The 8,151-nt window shown below is 44.7% G+C and overlaps 1 pseudogene across 1 annotated transcript; it reads left to right on the top strand.

The window, feature by feature from the left end:
• Nucleotides 1-909: 909 nt before the first annotated feature.
• Nucleotides 910-2,622, top strand: LOC103701652 (aspartyl protease AED3 pseudogene; annotated as a pseudogene). Its single transcript, XR_015974398.2, has one exon. The product of XR_015974398.2 is annotated as an aspartyl protease AED3 pseudogene (transcript).
• The last annotated feature ends 5,529 nt before the right edge of the window (nucleotides 2,623-8,151 follow it).

The raw sequence follows: 8,151 nt of genomic DNA, 5'->3' as shown, positions 1-8,151 counted from the left end.
GACATGCAAAACCCTGGTTCCAAGAACAGGCTAGCCAACCTCGAACAACGAGGTGTGTGAGAGATTCTGATGAGAAAGTCAGAAGGAGATCAGATAGGCAAGTCTCTGCACCATGTTTTGGTGTGCCATTCAACCTATTCATGGCTTTTAGGTCCGGAACCTCTTCACGTAACCTCCATCCCAAGGAATCCAAAGCACCTGTTATCCTATTATCAAACGATTATTCCAAGTATATGCACACTATAACTATCTCAACATGCACGAGATATACTCATGGAAGGGCCAAAACAAACCCAAGCAGACATCCTCAATAAAGTCGCTCAACTTCATACTTCAAAAGCTCCCGCGCTTCAAGCATTACTCTAAAGCCAGATCCGACCAAGATCCACTCCTTAAAAATAAAATATTGTTCCAGTCCTGTACCTCTCATCGGCCTTATTCCTTTCTTTTATTCCATTGGAATATCTTGCATCCACCGACTCTTAAACAAAACCGGAAAAAAAAAAAAAAGCTTGAAGGCTGAAGAAACTTCATCAAAACATAAAAAATCGAAGACGGGAATATGGGGATAATGGGACTAAGTATAACTGCAGTGGTAAGTGTTACCATACAAACTCCAGAGCACCAATACAACCAATAGAGACAAGTTATTTAGCTGTATATATGCATGCATGGGTTTCACTCATTATTCCTAGCTGGAATGATATGTTTGAAGCCACACGCAAAGAACTAGTTTCCAACCCTCCCCCCTCCCATCCCACACTTAATTATGACTTACCCGGCCCATCAGGTAAAACAAAATGGGACAGACTGTTCATCAACACACACCCATGAGGACCCATCTCTCTCTCTCTCTCTCTGCACATTTCCTCCCTCTTTCTCTCTTTATATAAACCCCTTCTAAACCTCCACTTGTACTCCGTGCCCCATCATCCAACCTGCACTCTCTCTCTCGTCCTTTTTTACCTCATGGCCATGGCTGGTCCGCCCCTACTACTGCTGCTGCTGCTACTAGTGGCAGCTGTTGCGGCCTCCGGCGGTGCCACCGCGACCCCGGCAGGTTGCGCCGCCCCGGCTGACGGTGGCTCGACGCTGCGCGTTCTCCACGCCTTCGGCCCCTGCTCCCCCTTCCACCCCTCCACCTCCTGGGAAGACACCGTCCTCGATCTCCTCTCCCGCGACGACTCCCGCCTCATCTACCTCGCATCCCTTGCCACCGCCCGCCGATCCTTTGTCCCCATCGCCCCCGGCCGTCAGGTCCTCCAGACCCCTACCTACGTCGTCCGCGCCCGCCTCGGCACCCCGCCCCAGCCCCTCCTCCTCGCCCTCGACACCAGCAGCGACGTCGCCTGGCTCCCTTGCTCCGGCTGCACCGGCTGCCCCTACTCCGCCGTCGCTCCGCTCTTTGATACCTCCCGCTCCACCACCCACCGTCCCGTCCCTTGCGGCGCTCCGCCGTGCTGGCAAGTCCCCAACCCCTCCTGCCCCTTCGGATCCGCCGCCTGCGGCTTCAACCTCACCTATGGCTCTTCCTCCCTCGTCGCCTCCCTCGCCCAGGACTCCCTCTCCGTTGCCTCCGACGTCGTCCCCGGCTACACCTTCGGCTGCCTCCAGAAGACCACCGGCCCCTCCGTTCCACCCCAGGGCCTCCTCGGCCTCGGCCGCGGCCCCCTCTCCTTCCTCTCCCAAACTAAGAACCTCTACGCCTCCACCTTCTCCTACTGCCTCCCTAGCTTCAAGTCCCTCAACTTCTCCGGCACTCTCCGCCTCGGCCCTGTCGGCCAGCCCTACCGTATTAAAACCACTCCGCTCCGCTCCAACCCCCACCGCTCTTCTCTCTACTACGTCGACATGGTCGGAATCCGCGTCGGCCGCAAGGTGGTCGACATCCCGCCGGCGGCTCTGGCCTTCGACGCCGCCACCGGCGGAGGGACGATCTTCGACTCCGGGACGATGTTCACCCGCCTGGTGGCGCCGGCGTACGTGGCGGTGAGGGACGAGTTCCGGCGCCGGGTGCGGGGCAAAGTGACGTCGCTCGGCGGATTCGACACGTGTTACAACGGCCCCTTTGTGGCGCCGGCGATAACGTTTATGTTCGTCGGGATGAACGTGACGCTGCCGGCGGACAACTACTTGATTCACAGCACGGCGGGATCGATCACTTGCCTGGCCATGGCGGCGACGCCGGACAACGTGAACTCGGTACTCAACGTGATTGCCAACATGCAGCAGATGAACCACCGGGTGCTCTTCGACGTTCCCAACGGCAGGCTGGGTGTCGCCCGTGAGCGTTGCTCCTTTTAAAAGATTGGATTCCCTTTCTCGCCACCCGGAGGGCGTTATTATTATATTTAGGAATTTGGTTTTCAATTTTTTTTAAGGACCTCTCTCTACTGCTCGTCGTCGTCGTTGTTGTTGTACTTCCTGGCTTCTACTCATCTTGTAGTGTTGTACGTAGCGTAGTTTGGGTCTGATTCCATGCTAAAGAGCCGGGCTGTTACTGTGTCGGTAGATCATCAAAGGTGTCAGTTCTTTTTCTCCCATCCGTTGTTTTACGTTTTGTCGTTCGGTTGACAGGAGCGGGGTAAGAAAAATATAAAATATATAAATAAATTTACCTCACTCTACCTATTTAAGTTTTTGAATTTTAACATAGTATCAACTGTCTCTGTGCTCTTTAACTCTCCCCGAAATTAATTCCATACCTTTCGAAAGACCCTGGTATAACAAAAAGTCTCCATTAGCCTGTCCTAAAATCTTCAGTCTAATAACTCCACCAAGTTTAATTTTTGATCCTTGAGAGTTTTTTATTTTTTAATAAAATGCCAAAAATGCCTTCGCCCCTCCTGATCTTCCATTCCCGCCGAAGAAGAAAAAGAAGAAAAAGGAGGTCGTAACAGCCAACTGCGGCCGCTGCCGGCCACGGCTCGACCCCCTCCCGAGCCCCTTCCCGCAGCCGCCACGGCACCTCCCTACCATGGGGGCGGGGGCATTCTCGGCGGCCTTCCGCATCCTGCGGCCGGTGCCGACCACGGCCCGGCCCCCTCCCGCGTCCCCCACGACCGGTGCCGGCCGCGACCCGGCCCCTTTCCGGCGCTGCTGGCCTCACGGAAGGAGAAGACTTCTCCATTGGCCAGCCGCAGCCTGGCCCCCTCCCGCGGCCGCCACTTCCGGCGTCGCTGGCCTCGCGGAAGGAGAAGAAAGAAGAGGAAGGAGAGAAGAGAAAAAAAAAAAAGAAAAGAAAAGGAAAAGAAAAAAAAAGAAAAGGAAAAAAAAGAAGAAAAGAAACGAAAAAGAAAAAAATAAAGAAAAAAAAATGAAGAAAATAAATAAATAAATAAATGCATAAATATAAATATATAAATGAACAAATAAATAAATAAATAAGATAATAAATAAATATATTTTAATAAAATAAAATAATAAATAAATGAAGAAGGGAGGTCGGGCTGCGGCCGCCGCAGGCGCCACCGTCCACGGCCCGGCCCCCTCCCAAGCCCTCTCCCATGGCCGCCACGGCTTTACCCCCTTTCGGCGTCGCCGGCCTCGCGGGAGGAGAAGAAAGGAGAAAGAAGAAGAAGAGAAGGAGAGAAGAAAAAATAAAAGAAAAAGAAAAAAAGAAAACAAAAAAAAGAAGAAAAGAAAAGAAAAAGGAATAAATAAATAAATAAATGCATATATATATATATATATATGAATGAATAAATAAATAAATTTCAATGAAATAAAATAATAAATTAAATAAATTAATAAATAAAAAGAAAACTAATGAGTGACTGGCAAATAATCTGTTATTTATGATATTGATAGGTAAAGTGGATTTGTCACCATTCCAATTAGTTAAGTAAGCTTGGGACTCGGTTCATATAGCCTCGAACACAGTTAACTTAACATTGCAATTAGGCCAGTAAGCTTGGTACACAAGTGATATAGCATGGACACATTTAAATAAGCTTGGTACGCAGTTAATTAATGTTGAACACTTAATCTAGCCTGGTGCGCACAGTTAAGTCTTCTAGACACACAGTAAGTAAGCTTGGAACACACTTAATTTAGCATAGTACAAAATCTTAGAATACACTTAATTCAGCCCGAAACACCCTTAAATCTTTTCTGTACATAGTTAAGTCTTCTTTGTAATTAGGTTAGTAAGCTTAGGTAATATAGCATGGCACACATTTAAGTAAGCTTGGCATGCAGTTAATCAATTTTTAAACACTTAAGCTAGCCCGGCACACAGTTAAGTAATCCTGGAACACACTTAATTTAGCATGGCACAAAGTTAAGAAATCTTGGAACACACTTAATTTAGCTCGAAACACACTTAAATTTTCTCTACACACAGTAAAGTCTTCTCCGTACATAGTTAAATTTTCTTTGCACACAGTTAAGTTAAAAGTTAACTACTCAAAAAATAATTAATTGATTTCAAACCTTTTGCAACATTGAGCCATCTTAACTTAATTGTATGCAGAAAAGATTTAACTGTGCTCCAAGATGATTTAACTGTATGCCGGGCTAAATTAAGTGTGTTCCAAGCTTACTTAACTATGTGTCGAGAAGATTTAACTGTGTGCCAGACTAGATTAAGTATTCAAATATTGATTAATTGCATACCAAGCTTACTTACATGTGTGCCATGCTATATTACCTGTGTACCAAGCTTACTAACCTAATTGCAATGGTGAGTTAACTGTATTCGAGACTATATAAATTGAGTTCCAAACTTACTTAACTAATTGCAATGAAAACAAATCCATTGTACCTATCAACATCATAAAGATCAGATTATTTGCCACTCACTCATTATTTTATTTTCTTTCTTTTTTTTCTTTTCTTCTATTTTCTCCTCCTGTCAGGTCGGCGATGCCAGAAGGGGGCCGGGCCGTGGCGGCCGCGGCTACCTTTTTATTTATTATTTCATTTATTTATTTGTTTATTTTATTTCATTACAATATATTTATTTATTTATTTATTTATTTGTTCATTCATATATATATATATATATATATATATATATATGTATGTATTTATTTATTTCTTTTTTTCTTTTTTTTTCTTCTTTTCTTTTTTTATTTTCTTTTATTTTTTTCTTTTTCTTTCCTTTTTCTTCTTTTCTTTCATTTTCTTTTCTTTTCTTTTTATTTTTTTCTATTTTCTTCACCCATGAGGCCGACGGCGTCAGAAGGGGGTCAAGCCGTGGCGGCCGCAGCCGGTGGCCGGCGGCAGCGGCGGCCGCTTTATTTATTTATTTATTCATATATATATTGAAAATTTTTTATTTTTTTATTTTTTTTCTTTCTTTATTTTTCTTCTTTTTTTCTTTTCTTTTCTTATTTTTTTCTTTTCCTTTTCTTTTATTTTTTTTCTCTTCTTCCCTTCTCCTTCTTTCTTCTCCACCCGCGAGGCCAGCGGCGCCGGAAGGGGCCAGGCTATGGCGGCCGCGGGAGGGGACCAAGCCGCAACCAACGGCGGGCGCAGCTGCGCAGCAGCACGTGCGGCGGCCACGGCTGGCCAGCGGAGAACTCTTCTCCTTCCACGAGGCCGGCAAAGCCAAAATGAGGCCGGGCCGTAGAGGACACGGAAGGAGGACAGGTCGTGGCCGGCAACAGCCACGGGACGTGGGAGGGCGCCCCTTCTTCTTCGGCACCTCCCTACTGTGGGGGCGAGGACATTCCCAACGGCGTGGAAGGGGGTGGGGCTGTGGCAGCCGCGGGAGGGGACGGGCTGTGGCCAGCGGCGGCCTTTTTCTTCCTCTTTTTCGGTGGGAATGAGAGATCAGTAGGAGCAGGGGCATTTTCGTCTCATGTTGGAATGTTGAAATATAGCTGGACCGGTTGTTAAACAACCGATCAATATGAATTAAACGTTAGAGACCGATCAAAAAATGAACCAGTCATTAGTTTTTTCTTAACTCTATTATTAAAAATTTTATATATGGCTCATCCAATAAAAAAAAAAAAAAAAGTCTGACCCATATGTAAAAGAGAGTTTAAAAAAATATAAAATATATAAATAATTTTATTTCATGTCATCATCTTCAGTTACCGTTTCTCTGCTGTATCTATTGGTTTAGTTGTGATCTGGGTCATTACCTTTTTTTTCTTTGTTTGAATGTTGGATGAGGTGTCGGCATAACCGACAGAGTACTGAGGACAGGGGTCACGGGCATGTACTTAGTGCTCATTGCGCGTTTGAGTGGAGGACAATGGAGGCATAAAAGACGGGCAACGAAAGGTCACGGAATAACGTGGTCCCATGGGACATCACCTGCCGTATTCTCTATAATAAACAGTTTTAGGACTTGCAAGAAGAGCAAACATTGGTGCCATAATGTGAATGATTCAAGCTTAATTGTTGAACTCGATGTGATCTGTCCATGAGCTCGCCTTGTAGCATTGGACTGCCTATTAAGCATTTCTCTAATTGTGCTCTAGATTTTTCTGAAAGGCTACAAACTTTTTTATACACTCTTCTTGTAAATTGATGTGGCATTCCTGCCTGTGAGAATCCGATGTAACATAGGTGATAGAGCTGAATGTGTTCGAGTATCTTTTGAAGGGCAATGCAATACTATATCTTCATTCAATATCACTTCTTAACTTTGCACTTGCTTTTAATATACATCCCTCGTAAATTTTTTTCTATGATTGATACAAATCTAGTACGGATATATCAAAAACCTAAGACCTATGCTGGTTTTACGGGTCTTACAGGAAAAACCAATCCTCTTTGCTTGCTGACTGTTGTTGACCTTAAGGGAGAGGGGACCTCATAAAAGGGTAAGGAAATCTAGGCTAAGGGAAGTAAAGGTTTTATTGTCTAAAACCAGAAAATAATAAATTTCAGAGCGCTTTAGACAACTTTTCTTTTCCAACCCATAAGATACCTCCAAAGTGACTGGCCACATACAAAGCCATCCAATTTTTGACCCTGTTTGCTTCTCTGAAAATATACTTGGCCTGAAATGCCACATCGCCACCTATTATAGTCCAAATATTCTGAAGCAAGGAGTAGCCCCTCCACCGCCACCGGAGCCACCCTGTATCCCTCTTGTTTTCCACCTAGCTCCTCAATGCAAAAAGTAGTGAAACACACTACTCAAAAATAAGAGTGCCAAGCTCGTCAAAAAGAATAATAGCCAGAATATCAAGTAGCTGGAGTTCCAATATCCTACTGCCTTACCTTGAATCATTAATGCATTCTAGCTGTCTTTCACATGATCTCCGCACGGTGGTGCACTTGAACGGCCTTGTATATCTAGCCTGTGACCCTTTTGGTTTTCTTATTTTAATGGAGCACTCCAAAGTTCTTCTTCGGCATCCAACAGCGATGGCACGGTAAGCCTCCAAGCACGACGCCGCAGTTCAGTTTCCAGGTGAATAATTTGAACTTGCCTTATAATAACAGCAGCCTTCGTAACAAGCTAAAGCTCTGAACATTTTCTCTGAAGTCTCGGACATTTTACCTTGCATCATCAGCCTTAGTTCTGCATTACTTTATGCGTCTATTGATTTTTCAAGTGAATAATGCCTCCTAAATAACCATTCTCCAGCGAGCTTGGATTAATTACTCTTTCGTGGTTCAGTGGCATATCTTGCAATCAAGTTCTCCACTCAGTATTTTATAGCAGAGATAGTGTTCTGATCAAATTAGAGATGTAATGTACTCTTCTCGCAATTAATGAAATGGACCACAACCTAACACAATGGTATTTTATCTTAACACAACTCAAGTATTGAAAGTTTTTACTCTCACTGTGTGTAATCCAAGCAACCCTTTGCATCAAATAAAGAACCATCCTGATATGTTAGCAGCAAAACTGATTGTCCTATCCAATGCTTTCAGATAGAAACAAATCTCCATGCTGCTGAATTACATGCATAAAAGTTTCTTATTTTCGACGTGGGAAATCAACCGGTCCATCATAGTACCCATGTAAAATTAATTTCATCCACTCATGTGCTACATGAATTACACGAACAGGACTCTTGAAACTCTCTCGGATGGGCAGATGGAGGTGTGTTCCATCACACAGTAAGAATTTTGAGTCCATGCATAGAAATGGAGCATTGTCTTCAGCAGGAAGAGAACGGACGGACCTGGACCCGCAGGCACTATCAGGTCGAAGGAATTTATTTGGTCCACACA

This window comes from Phoenix dactylifera, chromosome 17, assembly GCF_051530095.1.
Source record: "Phoenix dactylifera cultivar Ajwa chromosome 17, Ajwa_hap1_PhDact_Kaust_v1.1, whole genome shotgun sequence".
Lineage (NCBI taxonomy): Eukaryota > Viridiplantae > Streptophyta > Magnoliopsida > Arecales > Arecaceae > Phoenix > Phoenix dactylifera.
The sequence above is the reverse complement of the archived record's forward strand: the minus strand, read 5'-3'. Positions and strand labels throughout refer to the sequence as shown.